Genomic DNA, 21,646 nt, shown 5'->3' on the forward strand with positions numbered 1-21,646 from the left:
TGCTAAATAATGCTTTGCATTACAGAGAATTACATTTTGCCCAAACTTGGAATTTCTTATGTCATTCTGTAGTATGAGTGTTATGTTACCATATTTTTATTGTCTTCTGAAGAACACCATCTATTGGTTCCAGCATCGCTTTTGTGTATTTAGAAGGCTGATGCATTACAGTCTACTTTAGATCAGAAAAAAATAATGAACACTCCTGAACCATCAGGGATGAATGGCAAGTACTGGTTAGTCTTCTCCACAGCTTTTCTCTTTACTTCTTTGCCTTCATAGGAAGGAAGAATTAAACTACTAATATTTTTATTCTCCTTTATTCAGTGAAGACGTAATTCAAAATGTAATAGCTGACTGCAGAGTCCCAGAAAAGCCTAATAAGATCATAAACTACCTTAAAAACTAGACAACTTTCCGGTACACTTGACTCAGGGCCATGTAGTTTGACAGCTATGTACTTAAGCCAATGTACTCTCAAATATTCTGCTACAGTTATTGCACTATGTGAATTTTGGCCAATTTAGCATTTGGTGTGAAAAGGAGTATCAGAATCTGTTTTCAAAATAACTTATCTGTTCTGATCTATTAAATGAAATACTGGTAGCTTCAGGTCTTTTTTTAATTAACAATTACAGTGTATTTATACTGTCTTTCTATTCAACAACAGATGATGAAAAAGATCTTAGGTAATCCTGCTTTGGCACAGCAATGAATCAAGTTATTTCTGGTGTCATATTTTCCATTTCTTTGCCCAATAAGCTTTTAGGTGACTTGAAAGACGGATTGCCCAGTATTTCCTCTTCCTCTCTAGGTAAGGTTCAGGTTCTTACATGAGTTTCAATAAGAGGCTCATTCTTTGTTTCAGTAAGCAGTTCATCAACGTAGAATGACTTTTGCCGAGATGATCAAGATGAATCTATGCAATTCATATAATAATGGAGCAGTTCATGGCTTCATGGATAAATGGTAAAATTGGAAGAGAAAGCATGTGACACCTTGACTTACAAGGGTCTGAAAAGGTAGAGGTATTGCTGCTTGAATGGTAGCTGTGTGACCACGTGACTGTCTCTTGCTGTTGGAGAGTAAAACCAGCCAAGAGGGGAAGCGTATGCTACAGGTTATTCAAACTAATAGAGCTTATAAAGGGGAAAAACGCACTTTGCTGGAAGACTTCTGCCTCAAGTCAGCAAAGCTTCTTAGCTCAGGCTGTCACTGCTTACCCCCTTTATACCTATAGAGAGTCTTTTCGGGTGGTTTATTAAGTGATTGTGTTTAGGGCTCAGCAGTAAACATGGGTCTTTGCATTCCGACCTCCAGTGAAAAATTCAGTGGTGAGTAGGTTGTCAGCTAGGAGAAGTTGTGGATTCAGTCCCTCATTAGAGAAGGGACAGTGTTCCAAAACTGTAATTACTAAACTCTTTGTAATCCAGAGAGAGGTTAATCTCTAGTTTGAGTCTTTTCCCTTTTTATAACTCTTGATAAACATGAAAAAATTGGCAGTCCGGCCTAGTCATATAAAGTCATCTTAATCCAGTAAAACTTTTCCTTCCTCCTTTCTTCTTTTCCTCAGTCCACCAAACTTAAGTCCTCAACTAAACCTTTGATTATATTTAAAAGATTACTTTTATAATGCTTCCTTTACTTTTCCCTAAATTACACTCAGTCTCTTCCAGAAATAATTTCCAGTGTGAAAGCTCTTCAAGTAAGCTATTTCTCCAATTGGAAAGATTTTTGTACTTTCTTCTGTTATTTAATAGAGCAAAACATATTAAAGAAGTATAAAACTTGAGCCTCTGTAGCTCCTATTGTCACTTAACCCAGCTAGCATAAGTGATTACTGAATAATGTACAATCCAGTGCTTATCCTGCTTGATTAGCAGATCTATCCACTAAATTTTGTTCTTCCTGTCCCTGTGGAGCTACTTGCCCAGCCTTCTCAGTTCTGGCCAGGTTATTGCCTCTGTAGGATTAAAAAAGGGAGGGGGGGGGGGGGGGGGGGGCAAATGGTTTACACTTGGTTTTGAAAAGAAATGTTAGATATACCCCCTCTACTCCACTTGCTTGAGACCGCACCTGGAGTACTGCATCCAGCTCTGAAGTCCCCAACATAAGAAGGACATGAACCTGCTGGACTGTGTCCAGAGGAGAGCCACGAGGATGATCCAAGGGCTGGAGCACCTCTCCTATGAGGAGAGGCTGAAAGAGTTGGGGCTGTTCAGCCTGGAGAAGAGAAGGCTCCAGGGAGATCTTATTGCGGCCTTCCAGTACCTAAAGGGGACCTACGGGAGAGCTGGGGAAGGACTTTTTACTCAGGCACGTAGTGATAGGACAAGGGGGAATGGCTTTAAACTGGAAGAGGGCAGGTTCAGATTGAACATTAGGAAGAAGTTTTTCACTTTGAGGGTGGTAAGGCACTGGAACAGGTTGCCCAGAGAGGTTGTTGAGGCCCGGTCCCTGGAGGTGTTTAAGGCCAGGCTGGACATGGCCTTGGGCAACCTGGTCTAGTGGGAGGTGTCCCTGCCTATGCCAGGGGGGTTGGAACTCTATGATCTTCAAGGTCCTTTCCAACCCAAACCATTCTATGATATTCATTCCCATTTGTTCTTACTGTTAAGGAATTGTGCTGACAAAAGCACTTCACTCATGTAATAAGAAGAATGGAAGGGAGAGGGGAAGGCCAAATAATATGACTGAGGGATGTGTGTGTGGCTTTGCAAATTGAGCAAGAGGAGGAGGTGAGGTCAGAGTTCCCAACTTCAAAGCTGATTGTCTGACTGATTTGTGCAGTTTAACTGATTTGCTCTGTGACATGAAGTACCTTCGCTCTTCAGTATGCCCATCCATAAGAAGGTTACATTACCTGATTTAATAAAGGGTCCTGCAGATTATTTGCAAAATGCTTTGGGAACTCTTAATGAAGAGAGTTATAGGTACAGATACTACTAAAGATAGTAGATAGGTACAGATGCAGAAGTACAGACATGTACCTCAGCCTAGTGCAGTTATGGAGCACAGCATTACTGCCACCATGGGAAGGACTAGAAGAAACATGCTAGGAGCTCTTAAGTAATTCCTCGAGTCTTTTTAGGCATTTATTATGTGTTACTTTAGCTTGGTAGCAAACGTGGGTGATACTCAGTTTAATGCATAAGAGTTCTGGAGGGAAGAGGGGGAAGTCTGGGGAGGAAGAGTAACTTCTTGAGGTTTTTAATTCCTTTTTGTACTCTTATGCTGTTATCAGAGCCAAAATTCATTCTGTCTCTCTTCTAGACCCCTAGCTATTTACGCAGTGTTAAGCTACTGGCATTTTAAAATGAAAGGTTTTCAATAGCCAAGGATTACATCCTGAGGGGAAATAAAGGGCTTTTTCAGACATGTTCTTCCTTGAAGACAGAATACTGGGTAGATGGATGGCTGGTCAGCTTCAGGATGGCACTTCTTAGATTATTATAGCAGCTCTTCTCTGAACACTTGCTTCTCCTACTGCTCATCAATTCCATTTGCAAATCACTCAATTTTTAAACCATTTAATGACTCTGTCTTGAAAACTATGCAAGTTACAGTGATCTGCCAAAAATAACACCAACCCGCTCTTCCACAGCACTATAGGATTCATTCCCCTTACTTTGTATCTTTTGCATTTTCTCCTTTAGTTTTCATCCTCTTTCCTCAATTTCAGGTGTCCTTGTGACAGTGGTGTTCAGATAGAGTAGAAAGCAAGAAGGGAAATAGTTCCCTTAATGCCTTTTTGCTGCACAATTGAGAGAGAAGCCAGTCAGTATATGGCAGCAGGGAGGCGGGCAAGAGGTAACAGATGGCGTGAATAAAGAGCTAAGAAGCCATGAAGATACAAGGGAGCAGTATTTCTCAAAGAAAGATAAGTAATGTTGTCAAAGCAATATGTAGGGGAAGTAAGACAGTTGGGGACATCAGGCAAAGTCGGTCAGAGCTTGAAAGTGGACTAAACACCAGTCTTCCCAGGCAGAGCATTCTCCCCAGGGAGTGGCCCATGGTGAGCTGCTGGCTACCGGAGGCGAACCTTTGACTTGCCCACACAGGTTTCTAGATCAAAAGACATACAGACCTCTCAGGTACTTTGATTCTTGTTTCTTCTTGCATGTTCAGGATGGAGCCACAACCTGTCCTATGTCATTAGGCCATGTGGTAAGGGGGAAGCTATAGTGCTGCAGGTGGAAGCTGTTTCTCTTATCTAGCCAGTGTGGCTGCATCGGTATTAATAAATGACATGTGTCATGCCTAGAGTCATTCCTGGGCCCTGAGCACAGCTAGCTACATGCAGCTTATCCCTATATAATTAAACTTTTTTAGCTTCCAGAAGATTCTACCCCAAGCAAGCAGTTTACATGTGGTTATCTCCACATGGCTGACTCCCAAAGTGTGCCTGAGAATTGTCAAAACCAGGCCAGTGAGCATTTGAATGATTTAACATCACTGATTAATTTCCAGCACCCATGGGTGTTCCTTTGCCTTGTGTAACTTGGAAACATGACCCTGGGTGCAACAGGTTGGCCATCTCTAAAGGGTATGGAATGGGTTGGAAAGCTGATGTTACAATGATAACGTAAGGTGAGACACAGGCCGTGAAGATGCACAGTAAGACTTGTTGATCTTGCCAGTGCCACTATGGTGTTTTGGGCTGACTTTACCCCACCTTCAGGAACTGAGAGAATGTTTTGAACAAGTTTTGCTTTTGAATGTCAGTAGTTCGTTTGAGCCTGGGGAACTCAGTTGGCAAAGTAAATGGGGACAGATTGAAAGTCATCTTCCACAGAACTGATTCAATTTTACAGACCTCCCTGCACAAGGAAAACAAGATTCTTCGGACTTTATTCCATGAAGACTAGCCATAAAACAATGCTTAAAAGAGGCATTTTTTTGTTGACTGCACAAAGAGCTGCACTTGCAATGCAATTATATGAATGTGATCCTAATGCCTGTTTAGAGCAGCACTGTAAGCAAACCTATACTGTGGTTTATTTCTAACTAATTAAAGCCTTATTTAGGAATGAGTCACTTGTACACCAGAATGTGTTATTTATTTATTTTAAATCACAGAGACAGGCATTTCATACTGAGGTCTGCTGCCTCCGTGGTGCAATTTATTATCCCAAAAATGATCTGGGGTTGCTTGTCTCTGAATCCAAGCATCTGTGACGTTAATGTTACTGCACTTTATAATTGGTACTTGATAGTTTAAGTGGATAATCAGCCAAGACATAAATGCAGCTTACCAGGAAACAATTGAGAATTTAGGATAATAAGGCTGATTAGACACTGTGTTATGCCAGTCTCATGCTAAGATAATTCTACTGAGTTGAAGTTGTACAAATAATGCTGTAAGATACACAGTGGTCAGGCAGACCCCCTTCACGTATGCTTGACTGCCTGTCTTTCAGCAGAGATAGTCTAAATGGTAGTAACCTCCTGTTATGTGAGAAAGATAAAACGCTCAAGTCTGGGATTCTAGACACTGCTTCCCTGAGATCTTTGCAACTTCTTTAATAAAGGAGTTTAAAAATCGGTTAATAACATTGCACAGCAGTCATCATTTCAAATACTTTTCTTCTGTTATCTAGGGTCAGTATTTTAGATTAAAACATGAAAGGAGAAGCATCTTGTCCAGCATTACCTAAAAGCCACCAGGTGTTCTTCTGGTGGACAAGCACAAGACTGAGAGTGCAGTTTGTTCAGGCTCTTAATTTGTGGCCCAAGCAGTGGAACCACGTGGTCCACTTGAGCTGTTTGGGGGAAAGATGATCAAATAAAGCTTTAAATTACCTTAATGAGGACTCCCAAGCACAAGGATTCATGGGGATTGATTTAGTGTCTGGCACAAAAGAGAACAGCCTCATTGCTTGGGTATCAGAGGGAGGTGACACAGACCCTGGTGTGGCAGACATCATTGTTTGATTATATTTTCTCATGGTGTCATTTCTAGCACAGGAAGGATACTGTTCACTCTTGTGTCCCAAGGGGTCTTTCAGGCCTAGTTTCCCATGCGATGGGGATGGAGAGCAAATGGAGTTCAGTGATAATACTTTTTTTTTTTTTTTTTTTGGTTTAGTGTACTGTGCTTCCCTCATACCAGGAGGTACTTCTATGTAGCAGGTTGACCTGTCAGCATCTTGTGGTGTTCTGCGACTCGCATAACCTGAATCGTTTGGATTTGTCAGATTCCTCTATACTTATTAGGCTCATGAAATCCACACACTCTGATGAGCAGTTAATGCTGTCTACAAAAGTGCCGGCTAATCCCCTGAGTGCCTGTCTCTTTTTGGCACTCTCCTGGTATCGTTGTTTGGCGTGCCCTTGACAACTTCAATGTCATAGGAACAGCAGCTGGAGCTGTGTGTTCAGTGGCCATGTGATGGCTGGTTGGGATGTGTTAGACATATGCTGTGTGTTCAGGGCTATTTAAAGGATTAATTTTACAAGAGCCGTGCAGCTGAACTGAACTTGTGATCCTCAGTCTACACTCATTGCTCCACCATGCTTAAGCACAACAAACTATTTGTCTTATTCTATCTTTATTTTTCCTCCCAAAAATTCAGGGGGGGGGTGGGGGGGCAGGGGTGTGTCCGTGGAAGGAGGAAATAGTAAAACAGCCTCCGTGGCTGGTAAAAGGGGAAAGAATTAATTCATTTCCTTCAGGGAGGGAATGCAGGCAGAACTTGCCTGTTACAGGCTCTGTCTGGCAGAATTCAGCTGTCCAGTCTGTCTGGTTCATGGCTCTGAATGTGCCACAGTACACGCTTTTCTTACCAAGGAAGACATTGGGTTGCAGGGGAGGGGTGGCTTTTGGGGGGTTATTAAGGTACGAGGGAAAGAAAATTACTGTTCAGGAAACAGGCTACTGGCAAAATAATCGCTTTTTAAAGCAATCCAATGCAATGAATGCTTTTTGTGATAACATTGCCAAACTTCTTTATTGTCTCTATATTAGTTTATTCTTTTATATCTTTACACCAGACTTTCTTTCCCATAAAGGTACTTCTTTGTTTGTTTTCTGTACACTAAGGGTCATTTTACTGTCTCTTCTCTTTTGTCCAAGCATAGGAGGTTTTACTTTTTGCTTTCTTGAACTTAATTTGTGGTTATTGAGATGAAATTTTTCTTAATAGTTTGTAGTAGTATGGCAAAAGTCCTGAAAACTCTTGTCCAAGAGGAACTGGCTCCCGTTTGAATTCTTGCTTTGATGCCAAAGTAATTTTTGTGAAGGGATGATAGCTCTGGTCTCTTTTCAGACTTTTGTTGCTGACAACATGGCTGAACTGATTTGAGTAGTACCTGGTAAAATTGGCATCATCCTTAACCCATGGAAGAAGACACTTCACATCCTTGGCTTACTTCCTGACAACAGCACAATACCATTTCTATCGAGGTCAGAAGATCCTGAAAAGTCTCCTAATAAATGTCTGATTGCAACTGTCAGTGGATTGGCATGGCTACGAGTCAGGAAGATTGAGATACCGATTTCTGTCTATTTTTGGGGGTACCAATTGTACATCTACCTAACCTCCTCTCAAGCTCCTATTGCTTCCTGGGCTACACATTAAGTTCTAATAGACAAGTTTTTCTTCTTTTCCCCCCACATCTTTCTGTAATGTTAATTTGTTCATGCATTTATTTATTCATTTATTGTGCATCCAGCAAGATGAATCTGTCTGAAGAGCAGCTGAAAGCTGACTCTAATTCAGCCATGTCCTCACACAGCATTTTTCCAAGAAGTGGAAAATCCCACTATGACAGTCATTGCCCAGCTGCACATCTTAAACCCTATTGCAGCTCTAAATGGCTCAATTGTACAATTTAAATAATGAAGTAGAGCTCAAATGTTTTTATTGCAACCAAACAAATACACACACATTGAACATGGCCCTGCCACTGTTAACTGACGTAAAACACTAGGAAATGTCATATTTCATGATGCAGTTAAAAACCCAACAGCTGTATCTCAGCATGGCTGTCACATTTATATTGTAACAGTGTTTTATGATGGCCACAGTTTTTATTGATGACCCTTACTACCCATATACAATGTGTTTTCTTCTAGTAACTCTGTTATCAAACCGACATCACCCCCCCTCCACACCCTTTCCTTCTCCACATCCAAAGCAAGTTATCACAGTAAATTGGTTCAGGTATTTCACCTGTGTAGGTATTTAAAAAAGAAAAAAAACAACAACAAAACAAAAAAACACCACAACAAAGAAACCCAAAACATTACTAGTGGGTTAAAATGATAAGATGAAATAATAACATTTCGTATAGCTCCCCTCACACAAGAGCATGTGACACAGGATTTTGTGGGAAGGAAATGTCAAACCCAAATGCTTCTGTAGCAATAAAAACTAATCCAGCTCACACTAAAGACCATAGAGGTTTTTTTTGTGAGATTGAGAATTATCTCAACTTTGGTAATGAACTGAGGACAAATCACTTAAAATCTGGATCTTTGCCTCGTTGTTTCAGAGGAAATATACTAAGCTTATGGTTAAATAGTCATTTCCAGTATGATCAGCCAAAGTGTTAGAGGAAGGAAGTTTGGTTAAGTTCAGAGAAGCCAAATTGGCAACACTCAATAGGAGAGATTTTTTTGGATTATTTTGTCAACTTTTACATCCTAGTTCTAGGGAAGTTGGAAATACTATGTGAATAGCATTCCTATGGAACAAAAAAATAGTACTTTATTTGCAGCCTGGCAGGAATGGAGAGACCTATAAGCTGGTTAAAATGAAAAACAAATAAAATTGTTTGGATTGCATTGCTGCCTCTGGAAAGTTTGCTGTGAATGTTGGACTCTCTATTACTTCATATTGAAAATGCCCCAATTATTCAAAATGTTTCTTAGATTTTGAGGAAAAATCCTGCAAGATTGAATTTGATTGGGGATTTCAGCTGAAGGTGCATTGCATCTTGGGGTGGGAAGTTCAATGGATGTTTTCTGGTAGGAAACCTGCTTTGGTTAGGAAAATTAATTATAAATGCCAGGCACGGTCATAGCTGGAGTTTGGTCTGGAAACCTAATGAATTTACAGTTAGAATTTAGTCTTAGGTGGGAGTAGAAATGGAGCAGGCTAGATAATCTTTGTAGCTAGATGGATGAACACTTCCTCTAGGAAAAAACTGACTTATTTTTCCCTTTAAAATTAGTTAATGTTTTTCAAAGTCTCTTCCTGAACCTCTACAAGCAAAGTGTAAATGCTGAGGGATAACTCTTCAGTGCACCTGCTTCACATCAGCCAGTATGGAGTATTGTACCTCTAAATGGATGCCTAGCTCTTACTATATTGTGATTATTGCCTGTGCATAGGCAGCAGTTCTGTATAGTCGTGTTGGACATACTGCACTTTATGTTTAATCCACAGGGCAGGTCTTGTACAATGATCTGGGCACTTAGAGTTGTCAAATGCCTTTTAGATATGAGCTAGTCCTGTCTGACCAGGGCTGTTCTGTGTCCAAAAATGACAGACAAAGAGTCAAATCTTTCTTTTTTTCCTTGTCTGTACAACTCTTCAAGCAGAAAAAAGAAAGTGTGTAAAGAAGAAAACAGAGTAGCCCTAAGTGAGGTCATCTCTTGTGATTAGGCTTTGATTTCAAAGCCAGGCTTTGAATCTTGAGGCTTCTGAGGTTCTCGACTGCAAGGAATTGCCCAGTCACATTGGCTGCACGCTCTGTCCCATTGCTTGTCCTCCCCGTGGGTTATGCAGTTCATGAATAGGATCAGCCGTCCTGTGCAACTTGCTGTAGGTGACCCTGCTCTGGCGGGGGGGTTGGACTAGATGATCTCCAGAGGTCCCTTCCAACCCTGACCATTCTGTGATGTTCTCCCTTGCTGACTTCAGTGGAAGCTTGATGTGGGTTCACTCGGAAAGCTGAAGATAAAAACCAGAAAGTAGAGTAAGTGTTCTCACCTGTTTTGCCCAAGGAAAAGCAAGTTGTTTACTGACCTTTTCTTGCTTTAATGATCTCTGTGTTCTACCTCTTATTCCTGGAAGCTCTGCTTATCTGCTGGTACCCATGACTAGAGAGCATTATCCTGTACGCTTGGATGACAAAGAATTGTTTATTTACCACCTAAGCAGCTGTAGTGTTGTAGTGCAGCCTTTGAGGATGAGAAGAGCACATGATGGACACTAATTGGAAAGCTTAGACAACTGAGCAGTACCTGCCTTGAATTATAACCTTGTGCTGTGCGCAGCACAAGATCTGTAAGATGAAGGCACAAAACCTCACTGAGAGCTAGGATAGAGTTTCAGAGACTGCAAAAAATCCGTTGACGGTCCTTGAAATGCCATGCTGAATGGCCAGTGCCAGGAATGAGTGGTAGACGTGCCTCTCAACTGTATCTGCCTGATGAAGGGGAAAAAGTTTTGATGTGCTGTTGGGGAATTCTAAACTGTGTGGTGTTAGTTTGGTATGCATTGCAAATCCTTGTGAATTTGAGAGAGCTAAGCTTCAAGACCTGAACAGGCTGATTTTTTTTTTTTTTTTTTTTCATACGTGGAGTTCTGGAGAGACTGTTTTGTAGATTGTGTTTTAGATAGCTACGAACTTTACAAGCTGTGGTATGTAGATAGATGGGCAAAACAAAATGAAAGCACAGACAGTAAAAACAATTATCTCACCATGAGGTGTAAAAAGGGAACACCTTAGGGCTAGCAGCTTAGGGACAAAATTTGTTAAATGATTACTTTTCCTCTTTGGAGTTGTTCTTGAGCTGCAATGCTGAGTGAGGTATCAGGGGTAGAAATGAAGCATCAGTTTTAGTGGGATGTTCACGACAACAACAATTGTCATGAGGGGAGACATTGAGGAGGCAACAGCCTGACAGAGAGTTACCGTGCCATTCTCCTTTGTATATCAGATGATACATTCTTGTTGTGAGGACTAATGCAGTGATGTTCGCAATTTTCCTTTGTGACGCTGCCTGACCACCAGGCTGCTCTCGAGCAGTGTGTTGGACTGCAGCAGAGAAAGGGTTGCTGGATCTTGGTCATTTTTGGTGATTTCACAAGTAGACACCAGTTCAGTGACAAGATCCTGTGTTTTCTGTGTGTCCCCTTGAAAGGAGTTGTTGCCCCTGCCCTTCTTTTTCTTTGTAGACCTACAGCAGTCTGTGATGAAACATAAATTGTCCTGTGCCAAAAATCCGTTCAATGTTTTTATAATGCAGCTAGAGTGATTTTAGGCATGTGTTTCTTTAAGCTGCTTGCAAGTCATCTTTATGCCTTAAAGAGCATATTGTTCAGTGTACTGCTTGGCCATCTCTGAATTTTCAAATGTGTTGTTGGTTTGTGTCTAAAGATGGGAAACTTTTTAGTCTTGGCCCTTCACAGAGGCACATTCAGTATAGATACCCACTTTGTAAATAAAGTACAAGGCTAGATGTAAGGAAAGAGTTTTCCTGTTTGCTTGGCTGCTTGCTTCTTGGGCACAGGAGCCCAAAGAGAGAGAACTGGCATTGAAATGGAATGTAATGGCTGTGTGGCCTTTCAGTTGTGGAGCGAGGGTGCAGGAGACTTCAAAGGCAGAGCAATGCAGGAAGCCTAGTTGTCAGCTGAGGAAAGTCATATACAAAATAGATATTTTGTGACATAGCTCATACGTCTGTACCCACTTTTGCTAGGAGTAATGCTTAAGACATTTTGATAACAGGTTGATGTTACTTAGCTGTAGTGACTTTTACATAGATACAGCTGGTGCTGGTTGCCCATGTAGACAGGCTTTTAGCATGGGGTATTCCCTTGCTGGTTTGGGGCTGTATTATATATATCTCTTGCCAGATAGGGGAAATAGTATTTTTTTTAAATAATGTATGCATGATAGATTTTCTAACCCAGGTATCTGAAATGCAGGTGTCGCTTTCTTGGAACTTCCAAGATAGAGGCTCACGTGTTCCTGTACAACAAAAAGCTCTTCATCACTATGTGTGTCTCATCTCAGTATGAAACGTTGACCTAAAGCCTTGCTCTTGTTTCTCCTTGTATATCCTGGCAGCAGAGTAGCTGTTGTTGCTGCTGCGCAAGTAACAAAGGCTTTCTATTACCATCTGTCATGTCATACTTATAATTTTCAAGATCCAACCATGGCCCTCCTGGTGTGATTAACTTCGAATCATGATTGACATGAATAGCTATTTTTAAAAGTCAAAAACTAGGCTTTATTTCTGACAAGGGGAGCATGTTTGATTGATACTGAACTCATTACAATCATTTACTCGAGTCCAGGAGTCCTGGTGCAGTGACATTTATGACAGCTTTGTTTCAGCATGCACACTTACAACTGTGTTCTGGCTGTGGCAGGCTTGCTCCAATGCTTTGAATTTAGTCCTGTGTTTTGGGGGTCAGAGAAGGAAGAGGAAGGGAAAAGGCACCTGTAGAGAAAGTAAACACCCTTTTTAGGCAGCTGGCCTTCTACAGAGTGGGGGACACATAAATGAAATGTACCTCTTAGATATTGACTTTAGCCCATTTTTTGTTTAGGTAGATAGATATACCTTCCTTTTTTAAGCTGTGGCATGCTGGCAGAGGAAGGCATGGGGAATTGAGATGCTTTCTGCCTGTTGAAAACATCAAAAGATGCTCTGCAATGGTACTAAATCCCTTGCCATTGCAACAGGCTCTTTATGTGATTGAGAAAAGCAGACTTTTCAATTAGCCTTTCTTTTGTCATTCATGCCTGGCTGCTTTTTACTTAATACGCAGCAAGTAGTTATGAGAGATACAGCCAAAAAGTTTTGAATCAACTTTGAAGCCAAGCTAAAAATAAAATGTTTTTGCCAAAAAGGAAAAAAAGGCAAACAGACTTGTATGAATTAATTTGGCAGAAGTAAATATTGCAGTAGCTTTAACTGCATTGATTACAAGAAAAAGAAGGGACAGCTGTGAATGAAGTCCAAAGGACAACACCTGTGGCCTGAAAAAATCAATGCATTTGAATTGTGTAAAACACTGGCTGTAGTTGAAAAGCATGTTCTTTTAAGAAAACTTGTAGAAGTAGGTGTTGCACTTCAGAACTTTGTGCTGCTCACCAGCAGTTTTCCTCCTTCTGTACATTTTTAATAATTTATGACCTATCTACAGGAAATTACGAAGCTATGGTATTATTATTTTTTTTGTGGCAAAATTTGAGACTTTTCAGTACTGAAAATGCAGGACAACTTTAAGGTCAAATGATTACACCGCAGCATCCAAGTGTGCCACCAAAATTGTTCCTACTATTCCTGTGCAATGTGTTAAGGAGGTCTTTTTGATTACTATAAGCTTGTTTCTGGTCCTTATAATAAAGTCTTTACAGGGTTCCCTTCCACCACTCTGCCTCAGTTATACAAGGTTGTGAGTTTGAAGGGCTGGACTGACACCAAAGTAAAACAGAACTCTGCTGAGAGAGACATGGAATAAATAATAATAAATGATAAGGATTGGATGAGCTCAGAAATTCTGTATAAATAAATCACAGAATCATGGAATTTTCAGAGTTGGAAGGGACCTCTAGAGATCATCTAGTCCAACTCCCTTGCCAAAGCAGGATTGCCTAGAGCACATTACTCGGGACTGCATCCAGGCAGGTCTTGAAAATCTCCAGAGAAGGGGACTCCACAACCTCCCTGGGCAGCCTGTGCCAGTGCTCTGTCACCCTCACCGTAAAGAAGTGTTTCCATGTATTTGAACGGAACTTCCTGTGTTCTAAATTGTGCCCATTGCCCCTTGTCCTGTCACTGGGAACCACTGAAAAGAGCCTGGCTCCATCCTCCTTCAACCCACCCTTTAGATACTTGTACGCCATAATAAGGTCTCCCCTCAGCCTTCTCTTCTCCAGGCTAAAGAGTCCCAGCTCTCTCAGCCTTTCCTCATAAGGCAGATGCTCCAAGCCCTTAATCATCTTAGTTGCCCTTTGCTGGACTCTCTCTGTCCCTCTTGAACTGGGGAGCCCAAAACTGGACACAGTATTCCAGTTGTGGCAGAGGGGGAGAATGACCTCCCTTGACCTACTGGCCACACTCTTCCCTATGCAGCCCAGGATTCCATTGGCCTTTTTGGCAACAAGGGCACATTGCTGGGTCATGAATAATTTACTATCTACCAGGACCCCCAGATCCTTCTCCTCAGAGCTATTTCCCAGCAGGTCCGCCCCTAATCTATACTGGTGCTTAGCATTCTTCCTCCCCAGGTGCAGGACCTTGCACTTGCTCTTGTTGAACTTCATTAGGTTCTTCTCTGCCCAGCTCTCCAGCCTGTCCAGGTCACACTGGATGACAGCGGGGCCCTCTGGAGTGTCAGCCACCCCACCCAGTTTGGTATCATCAGCGAACTTGCTGAGGATACACTCTGTCCCCTCATCCAGGTCATTAATGAATATATTGAACAAAATTGGACCAAGTACTGACCCCTGGGGGACACTGCTGGTTACAGGCCTCCAACTAGACTGTGCTGCTGATCCCAACCCTCTGAGTTCTGTCACACAGCCAGCTCTCAATCCACCTCGCTGTCACCTCATCTAGCCCACACTTTCTTAGCTTCCTAATGAGGGTGTTATGGGAGACAGTGTCAAAATGATGGGATAAAAACCAAGTTTGTGCAGAATCAGGGGCCATTTTGACTTTAAGCCACATGTCATAATTTTTAATGAAACACCTTACAAAGATGTAAGTTTATGGAATAGTCTGTGAAAACAACAAGCTATGAAAGGCAAGAGTTTTTATAGGACTATATAGCAACATGATACATGAGTAGAATTGACTATATCTGGTTGTACCCAGTGCAACTTTTCTAAAATTAAGAAAAACTTTAAAGAGGCGTTGGTCATTAGGGCTCTCTCCCAAAAGATGGCTCAGAATATACTCATCCTCCAGTCTCTGGGACCACCACTAGTATTTGCCAGAAAACCTGTTGTGTTTGTCAGCTAAAGTTAGACTTGTGTCTGCAAGAAAACAAACTCACATTTGAGTAAGTACGTTTGATCACAGTGACTACAAGCAGATAGCACAGCCCTCAGGATGCACAGCCAAACTATTGTTTGTGTATGCAAAAAGTTTATTTTCTTGTAACCAATTCACGAACTCTTTTGTAGGTATTTGTTGGACATGCTGGTGAAAACTTGATCTTTCAGTCAGTAGCCTCATGGTTGAGATTGTATTTTCATTAAAACTAGACTTGACAATTTTGCATGAATGTCACTGAAGGAATACTGTAACCTATGTTCAGGCCTATCAGATTTTGTCCTTTATTTCTTCTTCTGGAGTGGGGATAAAAGCTAGAGTGCTTCTTGGTGGGAATTTTAAACCTCTTCTGAAGCAACTGTCCTTTGAGCTGACTTAGTAAAGTGCCCCGACAGCTCTGTGGGATTCGTGCTCTGAATACAAGTTTGAAATGCAAAGAAGGTGTCTGTTTTAATAGCACTGGACAGGAGCAGTGAAGAGACTCTAATTTTTCTCACCTTCAACATAATTCAGTGTTCCCTGTCCTTGGGGAGAGAGTATTGGAAGACAGTCATCAGTTTGCAAACAATTTATTATTTGGCTTTGACTAGTTTTGATTTCAGATCCATGACCAGGTGAGATGTCTGACCAGGATGTAATGAGAGGATCATATTTTGGAGGGGTGGGGGAGGAGTGGAAATAGCTGATTTAAAAACTTTTAAGCATTTCTGTACATAATGCAGAATATTTTTTTTTCAAGTACGAGTGAATGTTTTCTGTAAAATTTGTAATGACCATTATGTTCTTTTTTATGATGATACATATTAAAAAGGTGAAATGTGACATGCATTAATGCAGATAATTTTGATCAAGTTTGGGGTTTTTTATTTGAAAAAAACCCACTAAATAAAAGATACGAGACTTAGTACTATCCTCTATAGCTGTGAGGCGTGTTGAACAAGGCATGTATAATTACATCTACAAACAAAACGGAGTTCAGTTACTAGTTGAAGGTTTCCTACTCAGGAACGCACTCATGCCAGTATGAGTAGACTTGTGGTGGCAGCACTCTGGTCATGGAGCCGACTGTCTGCAGATCCCTGGGAATTCCTGAGCTACTTAAATGTTCTACAGCAGAGATCAAAGTAAAGTGAGTGTACTGTTAGGAGGCTTAAATTTGCTTGAGAGGCAGTCTCACCTCTATTGGAAAATACCTGAGGGGGGACTGCAAATGGAGAAAGATTGAAAATCACTGGACTACTCAATTATGTATGTATGTTTATAATGAGGAGCTAATCTAACCCCAGATAAAAGCTCTCATGGTGGGTTATTTTAACAATTGGCTTAATGTATATACTGGAAAAGAAAATGCTTTTCTTCTGGTTTCTTCAGATGAAGAACATTTAAGCATCAGATACTGACCTGTGGCGCAAAAAATCCATATTGCTCATGAGAGCTCTCCTATATGACTGATCTATTTTAGCAGACGAAATGCTATTATGCTATCAACTAACAAGACTTAAATCAATTATTTAGATATCAGACACTACCTTGGCACAACCGTTACCTTCTAGCAATGACTTTCTAAGTAGATTGTACTCCAGAGAGAAATCAAAGTGTGTATGTGCTGTTAGCGTGATTTATGCTTCAAGTGTTGTGCATAACTTCAACAATATTTGCATACACAATTCTATCTACTTACAAATAAGGTTTTTAGTCATTTTTAGTTACTTTTGCTTACATGATATGTGACGTGGTTAACAGACCAAGTTTTAATGGATGGCACTAGTTGCTACAATATGGATGCTTTCTTGAACAGACTCTACACAATTGAGGTGAGTTTCATGCATAAATTTGTTTAGATGTTAAATCCTCACTTTTGTCTAGAGATTGAGGTGATCACATGTATAAATATTTGTAGACTGTTTCCTTAAATGAGCGTTTGGTTCTAAACTGTAAGGCTAGACTAGAAACTACTAATAGGCTAGATTTGTTTAGGAGATACCAGTATGCTGAATCTCAGTATCAATGCATTTGAGATACCTTTTTTTCATTTTTTAGCACATGCATATTAGTATTCTAGGGCGGCTTTTTTAATTGCCTTATTTTATATTCATGTTTGAGTCTGAATGAAGAGTACTTGTAAGCTCTGGTTTATCTCAGTATCCTTTTAAACAGGTTGAGGGAGGCTAGTCCCATAGTTTCTGTACCTTCCATATATGAAGAACTCTGAGTACTGAAAGATTTTTGCAAGTTATCCTATGTCTTCGTTCAACTACCTTCTACTAGAGAAAGAGCTTGTGATGAGAGAGGGGACTTTGCAATTACTACAGATTTCTCTGTTAATCATCCAGGTGGTTGTGTCTTGTTTTGCTCACTGAAGATCCTTTTCTTAGCCCTGGTCAGCATGGGGAAAGAGTTGTCTGCAACATCTCTTCCTTTTGCATACATTCTTCTAATGTCACAAGATAATATTCTTCTGAGGATGTTATATGGCAGAGGATTTCAAACGTATCCTTGTAAAATAAAATCTTCCACTTCAAATTGTCACTGAAGACTCTTCACTGGGAGAGGAGTGCTCTAGAAATAGCTGTTCCAGAAGTGTCTTCTACATTTTAATTGCCAACCAAGTACAAAGTCATAGAACGATATAAATTGGTTAGAAGGACTCTTTGGAGGTCACCTGGTCAAGCCTTCAGCTCAAAGGGGGCTACTGCCAACAGTAGATCAGGTTGACTGTGGCTTTGCCTTGCTGAGTCTTGCAAACCTCTAAAGGTGGAGATTCTGGAACCTCTCTGAGCAAAGTAGCATTCCAGCATGGTCATTTTGCTCTTGGGCAGGAGGTTCAGCTAGTAATCAGTTGGTGTTTCATGGGCACCCAGTTCTAGGCAGAAGCAGGAATTATTCTCTTAAACTCTAAGACTTACGCTGTAAGTCAAAACGCTTTCCATAAGTGGGCATGCTGAAGGAAATGTAAAGGGGAAATTCCATGCTGGCTTGCTTTAATCACTTTAAAACTCAACAGAGGAATTTGAAAATCAATTATATAAACACGACTGCAAGCCAGCACAGCTCTTCTGGAAACAGCAGAATTTCTTCTCCTCATTTTGCTGATCGCATCATGAGGAATCCGAAGCAGCAATCTGAACAAACCGGAGCTTAGGCAATGTTTTATCAGCAAAACAGTTATGGATTTGTGTTTAACAGTGTATTGACCATGTATTTTAGCGCAGTTGGCAGTTTTATCCTTTAATCTGCTTGTAAACCCTTTTCACTGGCTTATAAGATAGGCTTTCTCAAAATACGTAAACTGCAGAGAGAATTGTGTGTAATAACTGAGGTGAACATCTCTTGTGGTTAATATGATGCCATTTCTTCATATTAGCACTACGGAAAAAGTTTGATAAATAATGTAGGTATTGATTTAAATAAAAAAAAAGGCAAGAACAGAGTCAAGGGTAGGTCAGGCTGGACTGAGCTAGATACCATGGTAGTTGGTTTGAAAATATATTTTAAAAGTTGGAATGAACCCAACAAAATCTGTATTGTAAATGTACTCAGTGGTATTATTTTTCAGAAGTAATTCCTGATTTCTGCTAGAAATAAGACTAAGTACACACAAATAACAGTGATAGAGATCCTCTGAGATACACTCTTTGTTTTTGCTGTGAGTAGAAACTCATCAAGATTCTTCCAAACTCATTTCCGCTGGAAATTTTGTGTGCCTTTTGCAAGCAAATTTGCTTATGTCTTTAAAATTCAAGGAGGAGCAATTGTTTTAAGTTGTAACTCTTAGATAATGGAATACGCCTGCAAATTTACAATATTTGTTAGGACAATACAGCAGGATTTCGTATAGAGTTGTCAGGAATTTGCCCGGCTGAGAGACGCGTGCCTGAGGGCAGGTCTTGCTTTATGTACCGTTTCCCGGGTGAGCAGCGCAGTATAGGTCTGCTTATCCAGGGACAGACTTCTCAGTACTGCAGTTGGGTTTGCAGGTTGGCATGAGCATTAAGCAGTTCAAAATGTGTTCTCACATTTTAATAGCAGCGAGTTCCTGCCCTTCCAGGGCTGGCTGGTAATAAAGTTACTGTGTAGAAATGGAGAGAGGACAAATGAAGTGCTGCTGAAAAGCTACATTGTGACAAGCAATATGGAGGACTAAAACATTTCCAGGGCTTTCATTTGTGCTGCATTATGTGGAAAGGATGAGAAATGATTTCTTTGTTCAGTCAAGATTTTTGTTATGAGGCAGCTAGGTCACCAAGGTTGGCTTATAATGAAAGCGGGAGGGGAATATCGCTGTATCCTCATTGCTAGCCAAAAGCAGGAGTGAACGAACAGTAGTTCATTCACTACTGAGAAACATGAAATGGCACAGAAGACAAGCTTTCTGTTTTATGAGAAAACCTAGGCAGAGGACTTTTTATTCTCATTATGGATAGGCATCATACTTGATTGTATATACAGTCATAGATATTTCAGGTCTCAAAGCTGTCTTGGTATCATTAGCAGTGGTCCTCCCTGGCAATCCATTGCAACTTGCATCCCTTTATTATGATGAAAAGTAATGACTGAGAAGACTGTGTTTCTTTCCATCTCTCTTTCCTCTCTAATGGGTTAAACGATTTCTGTCTTTGTAAGAAATGAATCAATACAAGTTGCTGAAACTCCTTGAAATGTATGTAATGTTTTTTTCAGTTAAAGGGGTTTTTTGATGACAACACTTAAAGTCTATTATGTAGTTAAGAATCCTAACCTTCCCTGAAGGTAGGTAAGTGGTATTCTCTCCATTTACAGCTAGATAAACTGCAGCAAAGAGATAAAGTAGTTTGTCAAAAGAAACACAGCATCATTGCCAGAGAGGAGGCTGGCACTGGCAAGTTCCTAATGCCAACTGGAGCATATTTTGAATGACTGGGCTGCTGTGTCCTGACGTAATAATATGCACATGTGATTTGCATGTAGCCACGCAAATAAACAAGAATGCTGTTTTCTGTGTTTCTTGACTGTTTCTTCATGCCAATCATGCTGTTCATTTAACCAGCACCATTTGCTAATATTTTTGTTAGCCCATTGTGGTTTTGTTTTTTTTTTTTTTTTTTCAGGTTTTCTGGGTTCTGTGTCACTGACACACTGAGAATGTCATAAATTGCTAACAAAAGGACAAGAATCAACTTCAATAAATCTTTTCTTGAGGCCTTTTCTTCATTGGGTACAGATCTCTCTGTACCATATACCAAAGACTAGTTGATTGCTTGGTACAGTAAATCAAACCTGTGATGGAATGGGTAATGAAATGCTTCAAAGGGATGAAATATTAATTTGCTTTCCCTGGTAGGGTTCCTCTTAAATATGTTTTACTCCTTTTTGGATTGTCTCCACTGATCGTTGTTCAATGCTCCGTTTTCTTTTCTCTTTTACTATTTAAAAATGTCTTTGTTTTCTGCAAACAAGGCACAATAGTTTGTGCATAAAGAGCAGTATGGAATATTACCTCTCTGTTCAGAAAAATATGGAAACTACTAAATGTACAAAATCTAAAAAGGAAGAATGTGTGCATATGTAAACACATAAATACATGTGCAGATATAAGTCAAGTCACATACCCATGCACACTTCTCAGTCACTCTAACTGCTCCTGTTCACAATTGTATTTATGAACTATTGACGCATGTACATCAACACTTTTATTTTTTTATTGTATCAGAGGAGGAAAAAATGATGTGAGATGAGGTTGATATTGTATGATAGGTCCAGAAAGGAAAGAGTACTTGTTCTATGTGTTGAATGCTGGCAAAACAAAAGATCCTCCAAGCTTGTAGTTTTTTCCAAACTCTGAGCTGCAGCTGCAGAGATTGAGTCCCTACAGCACTGACAAGAAAAAGGGGGAGACAGACATCCCAGACACCGGCAAACACATCAGAAGACCTTGATCCAGCACTGTTAAAACTACTTGGAATTTGATATGGGGAAAGCATCCAGCTCTTTGTGTCTGCTGTAAGGAAAGAAGTTGTGTTCTTGCATTGGCTCATTGGTACCCACTAGCAGCCAGCTATGGCTATGTATGCCACATATGCACGTGGCAGTGACAAGGCAATGCTTTGGTTTTGTCCATGCTCTTTTATTGACCTTGCAGTCACCTATGGCCAATACTGCCAAATCATGGCAAAAAGATTGCTGATTGCAGTAATGTTGCATCTCTGGGGTGGCACCAGTACAGTGTGAGCTCTCAGCCCAGGGAGGAGGTTGGCCGCTGGATTGCAGGGCAGATAATTATCTGCAAGGTGTACTCTTCTGATGCCAGAACTGTTCAGAAGTAGATAGCAGCCCAGTTCCCGATGTATTGAAACTTCATGTGCCTTATTCCAAAATAATATATCTGCTGTTAGGAAAGTATTCTCCGGAGAGGCAGGTGAAAGGAAGCTTATAAGCATTGTTGCAATGTTGTGTAATATCAGAGGTAAACAGGAGGCCCAAAGAATGGAGGAGGAAAATTATAGCCCACCACTCAAACAGAAGATTAATTAACTGGCAGGCTTGTTAAAAATAATTGGGAATATACCAGAAAATCTGGGAGTGAAAGCTAAGCATCAAAAGCATCCCTTCCTACTGGGGGTGAGGATGACCTTACTGCATGTCGTAGATTTATGGCTGAAAATGGCACACTGCCTTTGGATTTTTGTTTCCTTGGTAATTGCA

Source organism: Vanellus vanellus (assembly GCF_965231255.1).
Source record: "Vanellus vanellus genome assembly, chromosome: 2".
NCBI classification, from domain to species: Eukaryota; Metazoa; Chordata; class Aves; order Charadriiformes; family Charadriidae; genus Vanellus; species Vanellus vanellus.